Raw genomic sequence first — 25,320 nt, forward strand, 5'->3', positions numbered from 1 at the left:
GGGAGCATGCTGGGGATTAGAGATTAACCTCTCTGCTGTTAATTCATTAGATTGTTACTACATTATATTTCTTGATATCTGGTCTGTGTAAATCAGCCACAATTATTTTACTACTTGTAAATAATTCCTTTTATGGGAAGTTTTGAAAATCCGTAAAGATCAAAGAAAATGTCTAGTCCTCCATCTTATTGTTCTCATGACCAAGGGCTACAATGAATCATCAGCTAAAGGATGGTCAATGTAAGAAGTGGAGCATTGCTTAGAGACCCCTTTCACATGGATATGTTGATTAGCTGAATTGATGCCTGTTCCTTTCCCTTGAATGAAATAATATATGTAAATTGTTGTCCAAACCTTAAAATGTTATATATATATATATATATATATATATATATATATATATATATATATATATATATATATATGTTATTAGACGCCTGAAGGAACCTCAAAGCCTATCTTACTTAACTCATTCCCCCAAAAGAATTCACCCCATAACATACTCAACAAGTAAACATCCAGTCTTGGCTTGAAGAAGAAAGCCACTGGTTTTCGTGGCAGCCCATTCATTCTACTTTGGGATAACTCTAATTATTAGGAAATTGATTTTCCCTCCTTCAAGTCTAAATTTTCCTCTTTTGAACTTTCATACAATTTATTATTATTTGGAAGCCCTTTGTATAACCTATCATCTCCTCATAGTTTCAAACTACTTTAGCCTCTAAGCCAGATTGAGCCCACCTTACTTGCTAAGCAGGTAATGTATTTCTTGTTCCCAGCTTCAGGGTAGACTAAGCTAATGGATGATCTCTCCTGGCTGTCTAAAAAAAATAAAGTTTTTTTCTTGATTCTAGCTTTTGTTGAATTTGAAAAAAAAATTTCTTTTTATGAACCCATCCTTTCTGTCAGCATATCTGGGTTATCCTTTATTCTGTTGGATACTGGGATCCAGAATCATGCTATGTCTTCAGGAAGATCAGGGAACCTTGTTTACCCATTAGCAATTGGCCCTGGACACTTAGGGTGGCACTTATAGTACATAAAGACATCAGAGAGGTCATACGCAATAGATTTCAAAAGCCCAGACTAATGCACCCACTACATACTGTATTGCCAAAGTGTAGTCTCATTTCCTGGGAGGAGACAGATACAGAGTGTGCAGAAGCAAGAATTAGACCCTGATTGGACTTGGATCTGAGTGTAGCTGACATGATTGCAGTTTCCACAGAGGCATCCATGAAGTCTCCTTAAATCAAGGAGTGGAAGGGACTCTTTGGCAAGTGAGTTTCTGGTGATAACAATAAATAGTGCTGGGGTACAGTCAGTTTACTGAAATTAAGACAGGACCACTTGTAATTCTATGACATTGAGCCAATGCCATGAGCAAAGCAGAGGAACAGGATTCTGAAGACACCTCAATCATCATTTATTCCCCATTTGGACATCTTAAATAAAACTGTGGGGGGGGGGTGTCTACACTTCCTTCTCATAATATTGATCACTTTACACAACCTTTGGTCCTCACTGTCACTTAATGAAACACACTGATATGTCTTAAAAGGTTGAGGGCAATCTTTTTTTTTTAACTTGATGGCTTTTTATTTTTTAAATTTTTTTCAATTACATGCAAAGATAGCTTTCAACATTCATTTTTGTAAAATTTTGAGTTCCAAATTTTTCTCCCTTCCTCTCTCCCCTTCCCAGGATATAAAGCAATCTGACATAGCTTGTACATGTACAATCATGTTAAACATATTTCAACATTAGTCATGTTGTGAAAGAATCAGAATGAAATGAAAAAAACAAAAAACAAAAGTGAAAATAATATGCTTTGAGCTGCATGCTGACTCCATATTTCTTTCTCTGCATCTGGATAGCATTTTCTATCGTGAGTCTTTTGGAATTGTGTTGCTGAGGAGAGCTAAGTCATGCAATGTTGCTGTTACTGTGTACAATGTTCTCCTAGTTCTGCTCATTTCACTCAGCATCAGCTCATGCAAGTATTTCCAGGTGTTTTTTTAAATCCACCTGCTTATCATTTCTTAGAGAATGATAGTATTCCATTATATTCATATACCACAATTTGTTCAGCCATTCCTCAATTGATGGGCATCTTTTCAATTTCCAATTCTTTGCCACCACAAAAAGAGCTGCTATAAATATTTTTGTACATATAGGTGTTTTCCCCTTTTCTTGGATGTCTTTGGGATACAGACCTAGCAGTCATCGTAGTTCCAAATTGCCCCCCAGAATGGTTGGATAAGTTCACAACTCCACCAATAAGGCATGAGTGTCCCAGTTTTCCCACACCCCCTCCAAAATCCAACATTTTCCTTTTATGTCATGTTAGCTAATCTGATAGGTGTGAGGTGGTACCTAAGAGTTGTTTTAATTTACATTTCTCTAATCAATAGTGACTTAGAGCATTTTTATATGATTATAGATAACTTTAATTTCTTTATCTGAAAACTTCCTGTTCATATCCTTTGACCATTTATCAATTGGAGAATGACTTGTATTCATCTAAATTTGACTCTGTTCTCTATATATTTGAGAAATGAGGCCTTTATCAGAAACACTGGTTGTAAAAAATGTTTCTCAGCTTTCTGTTTTCCTTCTAACCTTTGTTGCATTGGTTTTGTTTATGCACAAATGTTTTTAATTTATTGAAATCAAAATTATTCATTTGGCGTTTCATAATGTTTTCTATCTCTTATTTGGTCATAAATTCTTCCCTTCTCCATAGATCTGACAGGTAAACTATTCTGTTTTCTCCTAATTTGCTTATGGTATCATGCTTCATATATAACTCATGTACCCATTTAGACCTTATCTTGGTATAGGGTGTGAGATGTTGGTCTATGCCTGGTTTTTGCCATACTATTTTGCAGTATTTCCAACAGATTTTGTCAAATAATGAGTTCTTATCCCAGAAGCTGGAGTCTTTGTGTTTATCACATAGTTGATTGCTGTAGTCATTTACTATCATGTCTTCTGTACCTAATTTATTCCACTGATCCACCACTCTGTTTCTTAGTCAGTACCAAATAGTTTTAATGATTGATGCTTTATAATATAGTTTTAGATCTGGTACAGCTAGGCCACCTTCTTTTGCATTTTTTCATTAATTCCCTTGATATCCTTAACCTTTTGTTCTTCCAGATGAATTTTGTTATTATTTTTTCTAGCTCCATAAAATAATTTTTGGTAGATTGATCGGTATGGCACTGAATAAGTAAATCAATTTAAGTAGAGTTGTCATTTTTATTATATTAGCACAACCTTACCCATGGGCAATTGAGATTTTCTAGTTGTTTAGATCTAACTTTATTTGTGTGAAAAGTGTTTTGTAATTGTATTCATATAGTTCCTGGGTTTGTCTTAGCAGGTAGACTCCCAAGTATTTTATATTGCTTACAGTCATTTTAAATGGAATTTCTCTTACTATCTCTTGCTGCTGGGTTTGTTAGTAATATATAGAAGTGCTGGTGATTTATGTGGGTTTATTTTATATCCTGCAACTGCTAATTTTTTAAATTGTTTCAAGTAGTTTTTAAATTGATTCTCTAGGTATGCTGTCATATCATCCACAGAGTGATAGTTTTGTTTCCTCATTGACTATTCAAATTCCTTCAATTTCTTTTTCTTCTCTTATTACTAAATCTATCATGTTTCACCACACAATCATCACCACCACATAATCGTATCACCCTGTTTTTTCAGTTCAAAAATTGGTTTGTAACCTTTCATCATGTAATCATTGCATAGTATAATTCTGTTCATCATGCCACTTAAAAGGCAAACAGAGCATCAATGTATTCACCAGTGGCACATGGATATGCATTTATCTCTCTTACATTCTGAGCTACTAGCTTAGAATTCTCAGCACACGCACATTATCAATACATTTCCAAAAGTCAACTTGCGTGGTTTGTTTAGAGTGCTCCAGTACTAATGATATTGTCACTCAACCTAATGAATAGCCATAGGTGGAAGAGGAGTGGGCAGGCAGGAGAAGCTCCCATGAGTAATACACATGATATAGTAGGACTTGTGTCTTCCCAATTTTAATGTATATTCATGAGTATTCTATGCATCCCAATCTTTCACCAAAGACAGCTTAGTAATAAATGATTTTTAAGTAATACTGGCACATTTTCTAAAGCTTCCCACAATGGTCACACCCTACCTTTTGGCAAAAAAAAAAATTTTGACATGAAATCTCTAACAATTATGTGGTGAAATATGGTAACATTTTTGTACAATATTGAATAATAATGGTGATAATGGGTATCCTTGCTTCAACCCTGGTCTTCCTGGAATGCTTCTAGATTATCTTCATAACATATAATGCTTGCTTATGGTTTTAGATAGACACTGCTTATCATTTTAAGGGAAACTCCATTTATTCCTATGCTCTCTAATATTTTTAATAGGAATGGGTACTGTATTTTGTCAAAAGCTTTGCTTACATCTATTGAGATGATCATATGATTTCTATTAGTTTTGCTATTGATATGGTCTGTTATGCTGACAGTTTTCCTAATGTTGAACCAGCCTTGCATTCCTATTATAAGTCTTACCTGGTCATAGTGTATTATCCTCATGATAGATTGCTATAATCTTTTTGCTAATAATTCATTTAAAATTTTTGCATAGATATTCATTGGGGAAATTGGTCTACAATTTTCTTTCTGTGGTTTGGCTCTTCCTGGTTTAAGTATAAGCACCATATTTGTGTCATAAAAGGAATTTGGTAGGACTTCTTTACCTATTTTCCAAATAGTTTATTTAGTGTTAGAATTAATTGCTCTTTAAATGTTTGTTGGAATTCACTTGTAAATCCATCTGGTCCTGGAGATTTTTTCTTAAGGAGTTCATTGATGGCTTGTTCAATTTCTTTCTCTGAAATGAGATTATTTAAGTATTTGGCAATTTATAATTTTGTAAATATTCATCCAATTCACTTAAATTGTCAGATTTCTTGTCATATACTTGGGCAAAATATCTCCTAATTATTGTTTCAATTTCCTCTTTTTTGGCAGTGAATTCACCCTTTTCATTTTTGACACTGCTAATTTTGTTTTCTTCTTTCTTTTCTTTTTTTTTAAATCTAATTATCCAATGGTTTATTTATTTTTTCATAAAACTAGATCATAGTTTTATTTATTAGTTCAATAGTTTTCTTACATTCAATTTTATTAATGTCTCCTTTGGTTTTCAGAATGTCCAACTTGGTATTTAATTGGGGATTTTAAATTTGTTCTTTTTCTAGCTTTTTTTTCATTGTATGTCCAATTCATTGATCTTTTTCTCTGTTTTATTCATGTGTGCATTTAGAGATATAAAATTTCCCCTAAGACTTTCTTTGGCTGCATTCAATAAGTTTGGGTTTGTTATCTTATTATTGTCATTCTCTTTGATGAAATTATTGATTGTTTTTAGAATTTGTTGTTTGAACAGTCAATCTTTAGGATTAGATTATTTAGTTTCCAATTAATCTTAGCGTATCTTTCCATGGTCCTTTATTATACATAATTTTTTTCATGATCAGAAGAGGATGTGTTTAATATTTTTGCCTTTCTGCATTTGATTGTGAGGTTTTTTGCCTTTATACATGCTCAGTTTTTTTGTGTAGGTGCAGTGTACCACTGAGAAAAAGGTATATTCCTTTCTATCTCCATTCAATTTTCTCCAGAGGTGTACCACGTCTAGCTTTTCTAAAATTCTATTCATCTCCTTAATTTCTTTCTTATTTATTTTATGCTTAGATTTATCTAGTTCTGAGAGGGGGAGGTTGAGGTTCCCCACTAGTATAGTTTTGCTATTTCTTCCTGTAGTTCACTTAACTCCTCTTTAAGAACTTGGATGTCACACCACGTGTTTAGTAATTATACTGCTTCATTGTCTATGGTACCTTTTAGCAAAATGTCATATCTTTCCTTCTCTCCTTTAATTAGGGCTATTTTTCCTTTTACTTTGTCTGAGATCAGGATTACTACCCCTGCTTTTTTTTTACTTCCACTAAAGCATAATATATTTTACTCTCTCCTTTTACCTTCACTTTGTGTGTATCACTGTGCTTCAAATGTGTTTCTTGTAAGCAACATATTGCAGGATTCTGGTTATTAATCCACTGTGCTATCAGCTTCTGTTTTATGGGAGAATTCATCACATCCAGTTATGATTACTCGTTGTGTATTTCCCATCTTCCTATTTCCCTCTTGTTTATACTTTTCTCTCTCCTTTCACATTGTACCTCACCATTGTTTTACTTCTGACCACCACTCCTTAAAGCTACCCTCCCTTCTGTCAGCTCCCCATTTCCCTTTTCTTTTCCCTTCCCTCTCCTACTTCCCTACTTTCTATACTCAACTAAGTGTGCATACTATTCCATCTTTGAGCCAAATCCAATGACAGTAAGGTTCAAACAATGTTCACCTCTCCTTTCTTTCCCTCTACTATAATAGGTCTTTTGTGCCTCATCATGTGATATAATTTGCCTGATTATGCCTCCCCCATCTCTCTTCTCCCAGCACAAGCCCTTTTTTCACCCATTTTTTATATCATCGTGTCAAAGTCACCTTATACTTATATTCTTAGTCTATGTATACTCCTTATAACTGACTTAATAGAGATACAGTTCTTAAGAGTTACAATATCATCTTCCTTTGTAGGGATGTAAATAATTCAATCTTATTGAAAAACAGGTTTTTCTTTTTATTTTACTTTTTAAAAAAACTTTTTAGATTGATTAATTTTTTTTAGTTTACAACATTCAGTTCCACAAGCTTTTGAGTTCCAAATTTTTTCCCCCCTCCCTCTCCTCCCCACTCCTCCCCCCACAAGATGGCATGCATTCTGATATAGGCTCTACCTATACATTCAAATTAAACATATTTTCACATTGGTCATGTTGCAAAAAAGAATTATAACCAAAGGAATGAACCATGAGAAATAAGAAACAAAACAAAAAAGAGAGAGAAAATAGTTTGCTTCAATCTTCATTCAGACTCAGTAATTTTTTCTCTGGATGAGGATAGCATTTTCCATCATGAGTCTTTTGGAGTTGTCTTAGAACCTTGCATTGCTGAGAAGAGCCAATTCTATCCAAGTTAGTCATCCCACAATGTGTCTGTAATAGTGTACAATGTTATCCTGGTTCTGCTCTCCTCACTCAGCATCAGTTCATGTAAGTCTTTCCATGATTTTCTGAAGTCTGTCTGCTCATCATTTCTTATAGCACAATAGTATTCCATTACATTCATATACTTGTTCAGCCATTCTCCAAGTGATGAGCATCCCCTCAATTTCCAATTCTTTACCACCACAGAGTTGCTGTAAATATTTTTGTACATATGAATCCTTTGCCCGATTCTATGATCTCTTTGGGATACAGCCCTAGAAGTGGTACTGCTGAGTCAAAGGGTATGCACATTTCCATACCCCTTTGGGCATATTTCCAAATTACTCTCCAGAATGGTTGGATCAGTTCACAACTCCACCAACAATGCATTAGTGTTCCAATTTTCCCCACATATCCTCCAGCATTTATAATATTCCTATTTTGTCATGTTAGTCAATCTGACAGGTGTGATGTGGTACCTAAGAGTTGTTTTGATTTAAATATCTCCAATCAATAGTGATTTAGAGCATTTTTTCATATGACTATAGACATCTTTAATTTCTTCCTCTGAAAACTGCCTTTTCATATTCTTTGACCATTTATAAATTGGGGAATGACTTGTGTTCTTATAAATTTGACTCAGTTCTCAATATATTTTAGAAATGAGTCCTTCAACAGAAACACTGATTGTAAAAATTCTTTCCCAATTTTCTGCTTCTCTCCTAAATTTGGCTGTATTGGTTTTGTCAATTTAATGTGATCAAAATGATCCATTTTGCATTTCCTAATGCTCTCTAACTCATTTGGTGATAAATTCTTCCATTCTCCATAAACCTGACCTGTTTACTCTTTTAGGGTTCTCTTGAGTCTTGTATTTGAAGATCAAATTTTCTGTTCAGCTCTGTTCTTTCCATCAGAAAAGTTTGAAAGTCCCCTATTTCATTAAATATCCATCTTTCCCCCTGAAAGCTTTTACTCAGTTTTGCTGGGTAGTTGATTCTTTATTGTAATCCAAGCTCCTTTGCCTTCAAGAGTATTATATTCCGAGCCCTCTTATGCTTTAATGAAGAAGCTACTAAGTCCTGTGTAATCCTGACTGTGCTTCCTTGATATTTGAATTAGTTCTTTCTGATGCTTGCAGTATTTTCTTCTTGATCTGATAATTCTGGAATTTGGCTACAATATTCCTTGGAGTTTTCCTTTTGAGGGAGAGGTATTTGGTAGATTCTTTTAATGACCATTTCACCCTCTGGTTCTAGGATATTAGGTCAATTTTCCTTGACAATTTCTTGACAGATGCTGTCCAGGCTCTTTTTTTATATCATGGCCTTCAGGTAGTCCAATAATTCTTAAATTATCTCTCTTGGATCTATTTTCCAGGCCAGTTGTTTTTCCAGTGAGGCATTTTACATTTTCTTTTGCTTTTTTCATTCTTCTGATTTTGTTTGATTTATTCTTGGTGCCTTACAGAGTCATTAGCTTCCCACCTGCCCAATTTTAATTTTTAAGGAATTATTTTCTTCAATTAGCTTTTTTACCTCCTCTTTAATTTGACCAATTTTACTTTTAAAGGCATTATTTTGTTCAGCAGATTTTTTTCCCCTTTTGGCCAGTTCTGTTTTTTAAAGAGTTGTTTTCTTCAGTAAATTTTTGTGCTTCCTTTACCAAGCTATTGATTCTTTTTTTCTCATACTTCCTCTGCATAACTCTCATTTCTTTTCCCATTTTTTCTTCTACCTCTCTTATTTAAATTTTAAAATCCTTTTTTAGCTCTTCCAAAAGGACTTTTTGGACTTGAGAACAATTTATATTCCCCTTTGAGGCTTCACATGTAGTCATTATGACATTGTAGTTTTCTTCTGAGTTTGTGTTTTGATCTTCCCTGTCACCATAGTAGCTTTCTGTGGTCAGGGTTCTTTTTGTTTCTTACTCATTTTTCAACATATTTCATGACTTTTAAAATTGAGCTTTGCTCCTGTGGCACAAAGGGCACTGTCCTAAGTTTCTCATGCTGGGGGCCAGGAGTCTGGTCACTGGCTTTCCATGCCAGGGCTTCAGGCGCTTGCAGCTTGCCCCCTGTGCTAGTGTGGCCTGGCCTAGTTGTGCCTGTTGTGCCAGAGTTCTGGCACTTACAATTTGCCTTCTGCAATGGAGGCTGGAGGCCTCACAGCTGTCCTGCTGAGTTAAGACTGAGCGGCCTCAGTTGCTGATCTGTGCTGCAGCTAAGAGCCTCCTGCTAGCTTGCCCAGATACTTTCTATGCTGGGCTGCACTTCCCTTCTTCTTAAGTGAGACAGACTTTTCCTCAAGTCCTTTTAAGTTATCTTAAGTTGGAAAATTGTTTTACTCTGTCTTTTTGGGGGTTCTGTCACTCCAAAATCTGTTTAGAGGGAAACTTGGGAAAACTTCCCAGCTTCTCTCTACCATCTTTGTGTCCTCCACCACTTGAGGGTAGTCTTGAGGGTGGGAGGGATGGGCAATCATATGTGTGTGTGTGTGTGTGTGTGTGTGTGTGTGTGTGTGTGTGTGTGTGTTTGTGTGTCCTCTTTTTTCTAGTCTGATTAATGCAGAGGAAACAAACTAACAAACTAAAAGGAAAGGGAAGGCAGTATTAAAACCACTACAGGGCATTATCAGACAAGGAAACAAAAACAAGCTGTAATAGGAAGAACTCTGGATTTGTATTGGAATACCAGTTTGGCTACTGTCAAATGAGGAAGCAAAATGAGATGATGTCTATGGTCCCTTCCAGCTCAGTATAGCTAGACTTTATGTCACACTTTTTACTGTAAAACCTTTTGCATATATTATATCGTTTGACCCTCATCACAACCTTCTGAAGTTGGTACTGTTATCACCCCCATTTTATAGATGGCAAAACTGAGGGTGAGAGATATTAAATGACTTTAGGGTGACACAGTTAGTGTCTGAGACAGAATTTGAACACATATCTTCCTGACTCTAGGGCATCATACTTCTCACTCTACTGCCTAGCTGGGTTGTAGTTCCATAGCTTGGAAATCACAAGTGTCACGTCATTGATGTCTATGACATAGGCATGATGTAGATATCTCTTTGCTTCTAAATTGAGAAAATAATTACCTACACCTCAGTTTCCCTGGTAATTTTCTCTGGCATTATGTCACCCTTCATACACACACACACACACACACACACACACACACACATATGTAGCTGGTTTATGGAGAAGGGAAGATATCAGGAGGAAGGCATTGCTTCTTTTGAATCCTTTTCATATATATTTTTTCAGGAAGAAGCCCTTAATAATTTGAATAAGCCCAGTTAGCTACGCAGAAAGATGTATGAGAGACTCAGAGACAATTCAAAAGAGGGGTATCATAGATGAGATGGGAATGATGCTCCTGATGGATGGGACAATTATAAGAGAAGACAGAACATAATTTTTATTTTCTATTTTCTTTGCCAAGAGTGTGGTCTTTGGAGTGGCAAGGGCAGAACAAAAATGGCTAATGGAGATTTGAAACCCAAGGTAAATAACATTAACCCAGCCATCCTTGGTGAATTCAGATCACCAGATCCAGAAGACTTAGATCCAAAGGTACAACAACAACAACAACAATGATAGTAACAACTATCCTTTATATGACATTTAAAGGTTTGTTTACAAAGCACGCTATAAATCGAAGATGTCCCAAAAGTCTTAGTGCAGCTTTAACCTATTAAAGCTACTTAAACTCAAAACTACACAAAGACTTTTGGGAGACCCCATATCAAGCTAGGGCATCTAGGTGGCACAGTGGATAGAGTGCCAGGCCTGAAGTCTGGAAGACTCTTCTTCCTGAGTTCAAATCTAGCGTGAGACAATTGCTAGCTGTGTGACCCTGAATGAGTAACGTAACCCTGTTTGCCTTAATTGCTTTATCCATAAAATGAGCTGAAGAAGGAAAAGGCAAACCAATCTAGTATCTCTGCCAATAAAACCCCAAATGCGGTCACAAAGAGTCGGACATGACTGAAATAACTGAACAACAACAAATATATCACACTGAATTCTCACAAGAATCCTGGAAGACAATTACAATTACTCTTGTTTGACCAATGAGGAAACTGAGGTAGATGAAGTTAAGTGACTTGCTTAGAGTCACACAACTAGCAATTGTCTGAGGCCAGACTTGAATGACTTAAGTCCAGACCAAATTGGAACTCAAGACTTCATCCATTGTGCCATCTAGCTACCTACTTAAAAAAAATGGCAGGTGTGACTACTTAAATCCAATGTAGAGAAAAGGAAAGGGCCCATTCTAGTACTAAATTGATGAAAATGTGCCTATTTTCAGAAGCTCTGATCCTGGGAGAGTGGAGTCGAACAAGTATAGGCCAACAAGTTTGACTCTGTAAAAACTGGAGAATGTATTAAAGTTATGATGAGGGACCAACTAGAGAAGAGTATATAGTCTCAGAGATTTAGAACTGGAGGGCACCTTAGCATCCATCTAGTCTTACCTATTTGTGATACAGATGAGGAAGGTGAGAAGGAAGATTGACTTGTCCAAAGTAGCAAGAGTAAGGTCTTCTGATTCCAGATCTAACCCTCTCTCCACAGTATGCACCTCCCTGACTCTTTAAGTAATGACCAAAAAGAATCAATAAAACTTTAATAACAGGTCATGCAAGACAGACCAGTTATCCTTTTGTTATAGGGTTCCAGTTGTTTTTCAGTTGGATACAAAACTTCATAACCCCATTTTTCTGGGCATTGATACTGGAGTAGTTTGCCATTTCCTTCTCCAGCTCATTTTACAGATGAGAAAACTAAGGCAAACAGGGTTAAATGACTTACCCTGGGATACACAGCCAGTATGTGTCTGAGGTGAGATTTGACCTCAGGAAGAGGAGTGTTTTTTACTCTAGGCCCAGCACACTATCTACTGTGCCATCTAGTTGCCCCTAATGAAGAGAAATTGTTGCTAAAAATATGCATATCAGGGAAAAGTTTGGGGTTATTAAAAATAGCAAACAATTTCCCATTTTCCTCCTCCTATTCAGTTTTGAGCCTAGCTCATTGTCTGTCTTCAGTGTTCAGCCAAAATATGGACCAGCTATTTGTTTTGTCTAATTAATAACATATCAAAATCCAGACCAGTGGTATCAAACTCAAATAGAAATGGGTGACACTAATCTATGCATAAGGATCCCTAAGGTCCACATATTAGTTTACGTTTAAAATGTAATGTTATCTACATTTTCTTGAATTTTTATTCTGTTAAATATTTCCTAATTACATCATAATCTGGTTCTGATAATATTCAGGAGTGTTGTGGGCAGCATGTGGCCCAATGGCCATACGTTTAACTCTTCTGATTTAGACAATAGCATTCTTCATCCACTTAGTTTTTCCTGAATGGGCAATTAGACTAAACTCTTTTGAGTATCTATTTATGTCACTTAGGAGACAGTAACCATCTAGGGCTGGATAGAATAAGCAGTGTCTTTCACAAATTAGTACACCTGAAGAATTTCCAAATCTACAGGAAATCTCTTTGAATTATATGATGAACATCCTCTATGATGGTGGAAAACATTGCTGGCAATCCATGTAATTAAGAAAAAATAACTAAACGGTACTTAGTCTTTTCAGGCCCCTTCCCATTTCTATAATTCTGGTGTCACTTTAGCAGAAAAAGGGAGCAGAGGATGTAAAATCATCCAATTTTTAGACTGTCTACAAACAGTGTAATATTACGGTCAAAACAAACTAAGGCCCACTTAGACCACATTAAGCATGAAGAACAAGAGAGATGATAATCCCACATTAAGTTTCCCTGATGAACTTATATCTGGAATATTATCATTAGGAGAATATATGTCTTTTTCCCATACTAGAAGTACATAATACCTGTATGACCTTGGGCAAGTTGCAACCACCCTGGACTTCAATTATTTCATCTGTAAAATGAAGAAGCTGTTCTATATGGCCCCTAAGGGCCCTTCCAGCCCTAAATCCATGATTCTATAATCCTAATATAGGTGCCTATGAACACGTCTGATAACACCTAAATCATGTCAGCATACTCTCCTCAAGGATACAGAAGAAATAATTCAACATTTTTTATTTTTGCTTCTGATACTTCACAGACATTTATGTGAAATAATGACTATGATATCCAAACGATGAAAACATGACTTGCTTATTTTTTGAAGGTGGAGCTGGGGACTGATTGAACAAGTTACCATCTGTAATTTGATCTGAACTATCCATGGCTAGTTACTTATTCACATCAATTTCTCCTGAGTTACCGATGGCAAGAAATGAGAAGCATAGATCTTTAATCATTTTTTTTCATTCTAATGGAAACATTTTCCTTCCAAGTAGAGAAAGAACAGGTGCATAACGAGCCCGTATGATGGTTCACAAGGTAGTATATATCGCCAAAGATATAATTAAACAGGAATATCAATGAAAATTTCCTTTTTGGAATAATGCCAGGTTTACACATCCTGGGACATAGCTCTCTATTGTTATGCTTAGGTTTACCGATAACCTGTATACTCACATAGTTATATCAGGTAGTATCATGTGATGATAAATTAAACAGCCACAGGCCAGCATATCCCAGTATGACTTATTTAACAGAATCCCTCTGTCTCTGGGTACAGTTAATGATCCAGGATTCCAAACATCATCAGTCAGAAATGAAAGCTATTGCCACATCTCATCTCCTCTTTTCATTTACATCATTTTTATAGATAAAAAACCAGGCATGACACACTAATACACTATTGGTGGAGCTGTGAACTAGTCTAACCATTGTAGGCAGCTCTTGAAAATTGTGATTTTTAAAAAATCACTCAAATTTCCACATGCTTTAAAAAACCCAGAGATCTCGCTACTAAGCACATTGTAAGGAAGTGAGCCAGAAACAAAAATCACACCTGTAACAAAATATTCATAATAGCTTTTTTATGACAACAACGAATTGGAAACAAATTCAGAACCCACTGGTTGGAGACCAGCTAAACAGATTATGGCACATGTGCAATGTAACTTTGCTATAAAAAAGACACATAGCAAGAAGGCAGAGAAACTTGGAAAGAATTCTATCAATGGATGCAAAGTGAATTGAGTACAACCAATAAAATAACAGACTGAATAAACACAATATTGTAAATGGAAACAACAACAAAATGAAACTGGCTTGGAATCTGTGAACTCCAAATTAAGAGCTTTTTTCACTGTCCCACAATGCCTCTCATTTACAAAGGATGAAATTTGATAAATCACTTGATTTTTCTCAATTTCAGTTTCCTCATTTTTAAAATAGGTGGGGACACTGCCAAACTTATTATGACCAAGTTTGGCCCTAGAGAATTTCTGAGAAAATTCACTTTCTTCCATTCATTTTAGAGGCATGGAACTATGAGTGTGAAATACTGTAAAAACAAGCATTTATTAAGCACCTACTGTTTACCCAGAACTGTTCTAAGCACTAGGAATACAAAAATGAAACAGTTTGTTCCCACAAGGGTCTTACATTCTTTTTTTTAATAAGGGGCTGGAGCAGAGTCTTTTATTCTTCCACTGAAGTAAAAAAGCCAGATATGGTGATCATGATGTCAGACAAAGCAACAAAAATAGACCTAATTAAAAGATATAAGCAGGGAAACTACATTTGCTGAAAAGTACTAGAGGCCAAATGAATTCATATCAGTATTGTACAGATATGCACCAAATGGCATAGCATCTAACTTTTTTAACAATCATTTTATTGTTTAATAGTTTAGTTTTCAACATTGATTTCCATAAGATTCTCAGTTACAAATTTTCTCCCCATTTCTACCCTCCCCCCACTCCAAGATGGCATATATTCTGATTGCCCCATTCCCCAGTCAGCCCTCCCTTCTGTAACCTCATTCCCTCCCCATCCCCTTTACCCTTACTTTCTTGTAGGACAGGATAGATTTCTATGCCCCATTCCCTATGTATCTTATTTCTCAGTTGCATGCAAAATCAACATTTTTTGAGCATCTGCTTTTAAAACTTTGAGCTCCAAATTTTCTTCCCTCTTCCCTTCCCACCCACCCTCTCCAAGAAGGCAAGCAGTTCAACATAGGCCACATGTGTATCATTATGGAAAACACTTCCACAATACTCATGTTGTGAAAGACTAACCTCCCTCCTATGGAGGGAAAGTCCTAAAAGACTTTCCCTCCATCCTATCCTGTCCCTCTTTATTCAGTTGTCTCCCTTGACCCTGTCCCTTCTCAAAAGTGTTTGCTTTTGACTACCTCCTCCCCCTATCTGCCCTCCTTTCTGTCATCCCCCCTTTTTATCTCCTTCCTCCTACATTGCTGTTGGATAAGATACCCAATTGAGTATGTATATTATTCCCTTCTCAAGTCAAATCCAATGAGAGAAAGATTCACTCATTCCCCCTCACCTGGCACCTCTTCCCTTCCAACAGAACTGCTTTTTCTTGCCACTTTTATGTGAGATAATTTACCCCACTCTATCTCACCCTTTTTCCCTATCTCAATATATTCCTCTCTCATCCTTTAATTTTATTTTATTTTTTCAGATATCTCCCTTCATATTGAACTCACCCTGTGCCCTCTGTCTATATATATATATATATATATATATATATATATATATATATATATATATATATATATATATATATATATATATGTATGTATATTCCCTTCAACTACCCTAATACTGAGAAAGGTCTCATGAATTACACACATCATCTTTCCATGTAGGAATGTAAACAAAACAGTTCCACTTTAGTAAGTCTCTTATGATTTCTGTTTCTTATTTACCTTTTCATGCTTCTCTTGATTCTTGTGTTTGAAAGTCAAATTTTCTATTCAGCTCTGGTCTTTTCATTGAAAAAGCCTGAAAGTACTCTATTTTATTGAAAGCCTGTATTTTGCCCTGGAGCATTACACTCAGTTTTACTGGGTAGTGTATTATGAAGGCAGAATTTATGATTTCAAAGAGAATAATATATATGTCTGAATGGTTCAGAACTGCAGGATATACGGAATTCTCTAAGTAGAAGGCAGAAGAATTAAAGCATTTATTCAAGCTCCAAAGTAGCAGACCCATGAACCAGTGTCGCCATTTTGATATCCTGGTCAAAAGCTTCCAGGCCCAATAAGTCCGCCTCACAAGAGTAACCAGGAGACTACAGAAAAACATGATGGCATTAAACCAAATCATATTCATGCTTCCCCTCTCCGTTAAGATGATTACCCACTGGCCTGAAGCCCTTGCTCAGCACTCCCAGGACCACATGCGGGTCAGCCCTGCTACCGGCAGCTCCTGCTTCTTCAGCTCCTTTTGGCTTCGGCTTTGTCTTCAGCTTCGGCTGTAGCTGTCATTGCTGTTGCTGGCTCCAGCAAGTCTCAATCTCCAAGCTGTGTTCTCTCCTTTTATAGAGTTTTAGACATCATCAAACGTCTTCTGAATGAACAGAACTTAGGCTCTGGTGATTGGCTCTTGAGTTAGCCCCTCCCCTTAGTTAGCCCCACCTTGGGCCCCATCTTAACTACCAATCCACACCCACATAGGTTTTACACCTAGTAGGGGTTTGGCCTGGGGTTTTGCACCTAGTAAGACTCAATGAAATATACTGAATTACTCAAGGGAAACAAAAGCCAAACTATTCAAGGGCACTTGGTTGAACTAAGTGCTAAGGAGCCCGTTTTGCTTACCAACACAGGTAGATGATTCTTGGTTTTAATCCTAGCTCCACTGACCTCCAGAATATCATATTCCAAGCCCTTGGATGCCTTAATATAGAAGCTGCTAGATCTTGTATTATCCCGATTGTGTTTCTACAGTACTTGAATTGTTTCTTTCTGACTGCTTGTAGCATTTTCTCCTTGACCTGGGAACTCTGGAATTTGGTGACAATATTCCCAGGAGTTTTCTTTTTGGGATCTTTTTCAGGAGGTGATCGGTGGATTCTTTCAATTTCTATTTTACTCTCTGACTCTAGAATATCAGGGCAGTTTTCCTTGATTAGTTCTTGAAAGATGATATCTAGGCTCTTTTTTGATAATGACTTTCAGGTAGTCCAATAATTTTTAAATTATCTCTCCTGGATCTATTTTCCAGGTCAGTGGTTTTTCCAATGAGATATTTCACATTGTCTTCCATTTTTTTTCATTCCTTTGGTTCTGTTTTATAATATCTTGATTTGTCATAAAGTCACTAGCTTCCACTTGCTCCAATCTAATTTTTAGGTGGCATTTTCTTAAGTGGTCTTTTGGACCTCCTTTTTCATTTGGCTAATTCTGCCTTTTAAGGCATTTTTCTCCTCATTGCCTTTTTGGAGCTCTTTTGCCGTTTTGGTTAGTCTGTTTTTATTTTTGTCCCTTTAGCAAGTTGTTGACTTGTTTGTCATGATTTTCTTGCTTGATTCTCATTTCTCTTCCCAATTTTTCTTCTACTTCTCTAACTTGCTTTACAAAATCCTTTTTGAGCTCTTCCGTGGCCTGAGACCAGTTCATGTTTTTCTTGGAAGCTTTTGATGTAGGCTCTTTGACTTTGTTGACTTCTTCTGGCTGTATGTTTTGATCTTTGTCACCAAAAATAGATTCTAGAGTCTGAGTCTGAGTCTGTGTCCTTTTTCATTGCCCTGCCATATTCCCAACCAGCTACTTGACCTTTGAGCTTTTTGTAAGGGCATGACTCCTTGTAGAGTAGAGAGTGCTTTAGAGGCTGTGGTGCTGTTTTCAGAGCTACTTCTACTCCACCGTTACTGCAAGCTCTGCCACAGTAGCAGTCCTTCTCCCACAAGAACAACCAACCAGGATTGCGACCCAGATCCAAGCAGGACAAAGCAAGCCCTGCACTCCCACTCTGGTTTGTTCCTTGATTCCTCCCACTGTGTGAGCCAGGGACTCTGGAAGCAGCTGCTGCTGCAGGTCCACTGCCGCACCACCTCTGCCACCCCCAGGCCAGACAGCCTTCTAACCTGATCTAGCAGTTCTCCCACTAATCTGCTCTGTGGCCTTTGGCATTTGTGGGTTGAGAAGTCTGGTAACTGCCACAGCTCAATGATTCATGGCCCTAAGGCCTGCTCTGGTTAACTCCCAGTCTGGTCTGTCCTGGCGTGGCCCACACTGGGCTGTGCTCCGCTCCCAGCACTGTGTGATAGACCTTTCCCAGCAACTATCCAGGCTGTCCTGGGCTGGAGACCTGCTTCCCTATGCTATTTCGTGGGTTCCACAGCTCTAGAATTTGTTCAGAGCCATTTTTACAGGTGTTTGGAAGGATTTTGGGGAGAGCTTAAGCAAGTCCCTGTTTTCCAGCCACCATCTTGGCTCTACCCCCTCCCCTGGCATCTTACATTATTTTAAAGGAAACAGGTACTTGTAGAAGTATATTCAAAATAAATATAAGAAATTTTGGGGTGGGGTGCACTGCCATCTGAGGAATTTCATTAAAGAACTCACATTAAACCAGCTGAGCTGAGCTTTGGAGGAAAGTAGAGGGTCTAAACTGTGACTTGAGGAGGAGATACATTCCAGGCATGGGGGACATCATATGCAAAGCCATAGAGAAAAGAGATGTTGTGAATGAAGAACAACAAAAAAGCCAGTTTGGTAAGACTATAGAGTGATTGAAATAATATATAATCAGCCTGGAAAGGTAGTTTGGAACTAAGCTATGAAGGAATTTAGATGCCAAATAGAGGGATTTGTATTTTACCCTAGAGGTAAATGGCAAAGTCAGACCCATGCTTTAGGAAAAGTCACTTTGGTAACTTGCATGGATTCAAGATGGATTCAAGAGGGGGAGACGGGAAGACCAATTAAGAGGCTATTGAAACAGGCCAGGGAAGAGGTGCTGAGGGCTCATGAATAGAGAGAAGATAGATACAAGAAAAGTCATGGAAGTAGGAATATGAAGATTAAGCATCTAGGCAAATATGTAACATGAAGGAGACAAGGAAGATTCCCAAGATGTAACCCTGGGTGATGAGAAGAATGGTGGTGCTTTAAAGGGCAATAGCAAAGTTTGAAAGAGGGATGGGTTTGGAAGGAAAGATAACAAGCTCTGCTTTGGATCTATTACACTTGAGATGCCTATAAAACATCCAATTTGAAATGTGTAATAAGCAGTTGACCAAAGTAGAATGACTGAAGATGGGTTGTGGCAACATGGTGTGGAAAACACACAAGACGAGTCAGAAAACCTAGATTCATGTTCCAATTATGCTGATTACTGTCTGTGTGGTGCTGGGCAGATCACTTCACCCCAGTTTACTTATTTATAAAATGGGGGTGGGCCAGCAGGATAAGACTAGATGATATCAACAGAACTTTGGACTATAATAGTTTATGAGTTATGAGTCTAATGGAGTGAGTCTCCTGGAGAGCAATATTATGGCCATCAGAGAGTCTATAGGGATGATAATTATAAGTAGCTAACATTCCAGTAGAGCTATAGCTCATTTTACCTTCACAACCCTGTGTAGTAGGGAGTACAAGTATTATTTGCCCCATTTTGTGTTTCAAGAAATAGAGGCCCAGAGAGTTTGTGATTTTCCCAAGTTTACACAACTAATAAGTACCAAAGCCAGTATTCAGACTCGGGTCTCTTGACTTATAGTCCAGCACTCTTTCTGTAATACTGCTCGAGGCTTTCAGCAGAAGATCAATGAATACAGCATATAACTTGTCTAGAAATAGGTCTTCTGATCAGTTCACTTCCTGTATCTTGGGAAACCAAGATATCTGGGAAGAAATACAGGAGAAAACCCAGAACTTAACTGAAATATATTGAATTATTTCTTGGGGATAGGTTTGTTTTTTTTTCAACTCCCCAACTGGGTCATACATTTCTTATTGTAAGAGACTATTTCTTATATTTGACTAAGCAATATTTAATATGGGGATAAACAAATAGGTGTCTGGGAGACCTAAGTTCACGTCTCATCAGAGTTCTATGTAATAGATTATAGAACATAAAATTTGGAGCCTAGGAGGGAGAGACCTTAGAGGTAATCAAATCCATCCTTCTCAAAAGAGGAGTCTCAGAGTTTAAACAAACTGCCGAAAGTCACATAATAACAGAATGTTTTCTAGAATGTAGGTTTTCGGACTCCCAGGGCAGCATGAGAAAGGCCTCTGGTTTTACCTTCATTTTCTCTAAAGGAATAAAAGAATAACAACAGTGGGTTGCTTCATTCTTTAAAATAAAAGGAATTTTTAGGTAATAACAAGCCCAGAGAGTATCTTAGCCAAGTTACTCAAGCCCCCCGGGCCTCAGTTTCTTCATCTGTGAAATGAAGAGGTTGGACTAGATGCCCTTTGATGTCTCTTTCAGCTCTAGATTTATAATTTGCTACCTAAATAGAGAAAGGAAATGTTTCCTGTGAGACAGAGCATGGACTGGTGGATAAAATGCTTGATTTGGAACAGAAAGACCTGAACTCGAGCCTTTGATACATCCCGGATGTGTAACCATGGGCAAGTCATTGAATCCCTGAGTGACCCAGGTCATTCTCTAAGACCAGATATTGCAGAAAAGTTGGTGATCAGCATCTGTGGAGATAGTTTCCAGACTGAGAGTTCATTAGAGGTAGTGAGGTAGCTAACTGGCATAGGTAAGACCTGAGTTCAAATCCAGCCTCAGACACTAGCTTGCGTGACCCTGTCTAAGACACTTCACCACTGCTTGCCTTAATGATCTTGTCTGATCCTCAACTATAAATTGGGGATAATGATAACACCGCCCTTCCAGGGTTGTGCTGAGGGTCAAATGAGATAATATTTGTAAAGCACTCAGTACAATGCCTGGTACATAGTAGTTGTTTAATAAATGTTGGTTTCCTTCCTTTCTTCCTTTCCTGGATCCAAAAAGTAGCCTATGTTATGAGGGCCTCTATACCCGCTGGAGCAATAAGCAGTCTGTCCTTTACACAGGGACCCACTGACTTTGGGAACTGCTTCTTGTGATAGGCAGCAGGCAACAATGCTAGAGAATGAAGAAAGGCGCCACTTAAGGAAGACTGAATTACAAGAGCCAAGGAAAGTGCTTATGATAGTCATATTGCACCAGATGAGTTCATCGTGATTAATGCCCTTACAATAAAATACCGAAGGAATTATGAAGATGAGATCATTATAAAGGGTTCCAAAAAATCAAGCTAATGGGTTGCTATGACATCATTCCTTACAGTCCCTTTTCTGGAATGTCTGTCTACACCTTTAATGATAAACTTCTCTTTCTTTTCTTTTATAGAGATCTACTTTCATTTTGGGACGTGAAACTCCAGATGTATCAATCATATCAGCACTGAAAACTTCTGCTATAAGGCAAACATATAGGAATAAGGATGATCAAGTGAATGCTTCCCTTACGAAGCCTTCTAGGACTATTTCATGATACTTAGAATTGTTAAAAAATTTTGTGATGATTCTGGTGATGAAGAGGAGTTAAATTTGTTTCCCAAGAACCAGTTCCATTTTTTAGTCGGCCAAGTTATGTATCCTTTAGTCTTTGCAACATTAACAGAAGGAGGCATTTTTCCCCCGTCTTTTGTATTCAGAGACACTGTCAAGGCTAAAGAACTTTCATTTGTGAAGGGTTATGAGGTAGCAAAAGGTGCCACCTAAGTACAAAAGGATTATGATTACAGCATATTAAAATGCAAGGGTAGAATATAATACATTATCTTAGATATTTCCAGAAGTTAATAACCCAATTTCCAGGAGTTAATAACAATCACACATTTCAAAAAGTAAGAATTCCTGATAATATGAAATATTATGCACCTAGACCACACAAAATATGTGCCAGGCATCCTGGTGCTATGGAGAGACATCATGAAAACAACAAAAGCTTGCTGATATGCTCCACAGCATGCTATGAACTTGTATTTAATTTTGTTAACAATATTCTTGTCACTGACTATGGAATACATTAGCTAAAAGGTAATTTACCTGTAGAAACAAGCATACTAAGTACAGACAAGTTTAGGGTATAATAAATACAATAAATATAATATAGAAATGATGATGAAGAAGATACTTTTATTCAATTACAAAATGATTATTTTATCCACCTGCAAAATAATCCATGCAAAACTGAACATCAAAGAATAAAAGCAGGATGACAGTTCATTCCAGGACAGTTTGTATCTGAACTCCACTCACTGAACTAGACAAGATTGATTTTTCCATGACAATAATAATATAATTATAAGTTTGAATACAGAGTATTCAGTGGAATGAAAGCCACCAAAAGGTTTCTGAAGGCATGCTTATAGGAAGTGAGAAGATCAAGTCTACGTTTTACATCTGCAGAACTCAGAAATTCGGAGCTCACCAAAGCCTTACAAGATTGTCTTTCAGGTCAAGTGTACACCTTAGCGTATCATATCAATATACCATACAGAGATAGCCTAGTGCCACTGAGGTTTTCATTGTTTGTAGCCAGCTGCCAATGCAAGGTCTTGTATGCAATAGAGTATGTGGGAGTATGCGAGAGGACAAGACAGCCTCAAACCCAGGAAATAGTAGGGTTGTGAATAGTGCAAGTCAAAGTAAAACTGATCTTTCCAGATGGTTCTGGCATGCATGATTGGTGGAGTGTATGCCACTTGTTATGATGTACACATACAGACCAAGCTACAACTAATAATTTTGGTGCCAGAGGCAAACAGACTCAGTTGACCTAAGCAGTATGCAATATGTCCTCACATCAATTATATAATTCATGGTGTGAAAATAATATGTAGCAGGGGTTACAACTATACCCCATCTTACCTACTCTTGGTCCTGCACCTTGGGCAAATCCCACCTGTAAGGTTTCTGAAGGTCGGTGTGCCCGCCGAGCTTCAGCTGATTTCCAGAAGAACCAAGGGGTTGGTGTAGAAATGATATAAAAAGGTATGGAGTGACAGGAACTTTTGAGGAGTAGTCATTCAAGGTAGATGGGTAACAATGGCAGCCAGAGCCATGTCTCTCCATACTTGGTCTGATTTAGAATCCAGTCTACCGCTCTTCTGGAGATGAACAGGAAGCAATGGACAACCAAAGCCCCAAAGAGCTCAGCTAATGGGCCATCCTAGAAGGAAGCAGTGGGAGAACAGAACCAACACAAGGTGTTGTCAGTGACACAACAAATTAAAAAACAAACAAACAAAAAGTAGAATCAGAAGCCAGTTCCATTTCTCTTATTCTCCTAATGTTGTGGACATTGACCCGTATAGTTGATAGACCACTGGGCTCAGAGTCAGGAGGACCTAAGTTCGAATCTTGCCTTAGATACTAAATATCTGTGTGATTCTCAGGGAGTCACAACTTCTCTGGGACTCAGTTTCTTCAACCATAAAATGAGAGGGTGGATTCTATGCCTTCCAAGGTCCTTTCTAACTCTAGATTTATGCTCCATCACTCTAAGGTCCTTCAGGAGACTATGATTAAAAAAATGAAATGGGAGGATGCTCGCTTAATCTACCAGTGGAGACACTAGCTAACTTTGGCACTGGTGACATCTGCTAGCTTTCCTTGGTCCTTGTTTTCTCCTGACATCGCCACAGTATTGCTAAGTGGAGTGCTCTGTCTACCTGTAATTTCTCATCCTTACGATTTCATGAGCCCATTTCCTCCCTGGTGTCCTTTCCTTCTGTTCTCCAGAGTTCCTCGTGTTTATGTACGACCATGTTTACGTACTACAGACACCCTGTGCATCTCCGCTGAGACTTTTAGGTCTCTGGAGGTGGTGCTTGTCCATGTCCTATCACTACATAGCAACACTAATGAACCAATCAAACATATATCAAGTACCTACTATGGACCAAGCACTATGCTAAGTGCGCGTGCACACACACACACACACACACACACACACACACACACACACACACACACACGCATGGCAAAAGACAATCCCTACCCTCAAAAGGTTTACAATCTATCAAGGGAGGCAACATGCAAACAAATATATACAAAGCAAGATATATACAGGATAAATCAGAAATAATTGACAAAGGGAAGGCATTTGAATTAAGAGGGGTTGGGGAAGGCTTGCAGATGGGATTTTACTTGGTACTTAAAGGTATCCAGGGAGGTCAGTAGTTGGAGCAGAGGAGGGAGAGGGTTCTAGGTGTGGGGGACCACTAGAAAAACTTCCCAGAACTGACTGACAGGAGTGTCCTGTTGGTGGAACAGCCAGAAGGCCAGTGATCTGAATGAAAGAGTACATGTTGGTAAGTAAGGTGTAGGAAGACTGGAAGGTAAGAGAGGACTAGATTATGAAGGACTTTGAATGACAGAACATTTTGTGTTTGATTCTGGAGGTAATTGAGAGCCACTGGAGTTTACAGAGAAGGCATCGAGGGGAGATTGGTGGTGACGTGATCAAAGCTGCACTTGAAGAAAATCACTTTAGTGGCTGAATGGAGGATGGATTGGAGTGAGGAGTGAGGAGGGCAGACCCGTCTGTAGGCTATGGCAAGAGACCAGGCATTAGTGATGAGGTCCTGCATTATTGTGATAGCAGTGTCGGAGGAGAAAAGGGGACATATCTGAGAGGTGTGCAAAGACAAAATCGACAGGTCTTGGCAATAGCGTTGATGTGGAGGCGGGGTGGGGGGGAGGATAGTAAGGAATCCAGGATGACCTTGAGGTTATGAGCCTGAGGGCCTGGGAGGATGATGTTGTTCTTGACAGTAATTGGGAAGATAGGGGTGGGGGTGGGGAAGGTTTAGGGAGAAAGAGATTGAGTTCCATTTTGGATATATTGAGTTTAAGATGCCTACTGAACATCCAGTAAAATGTTTGTATCGAATAGGTGTAATAGCTTTCATGGGAGACTTGGAGTAAGTAAAAGAGCTTTTTGATTTCCCAAAAGCAATCTAGATGATACTTTTCTTCCTTTTAATGGTCTATATGTGCTGTCGGTCCCAGATATATACATACATACATGTGTACATATGTGTGTATATGCATATGTGTCTGTGTGCATATATGTGTGTGTTAGTTGGACAAGCTCTATGCTGGAATCAGTGAAATCAGCATTCTTCATCCAGTTGGACTTTCCTGTGTGGATGCAGAGTCCAAACCCCCTTGAGTGATTATACTTTTCTTCCAAGAGGAGAGGGTGTTAGCTACTATAATGACTTTGGGATAGAATCTCAGTCCTTAAAGGTACATCACAGGTAACCTTTCTTCCAGCTACTGGGGCTT

This window comes from Trichosurus vulpecula, chromosome 9, assembly GCF_011100635.1.
Source record: "Trichosurus vulpecula isolate mTriVul1 chromosome 9, mTriVul1.pri, whole genome shotgun sequence".
Lineage (NCBI taxonomy): Eukaryota > Metazoa > Chordata > Mammalia > Diprotodontia > Phalangeridae > Trichosurus > Trichosurus vulpecula.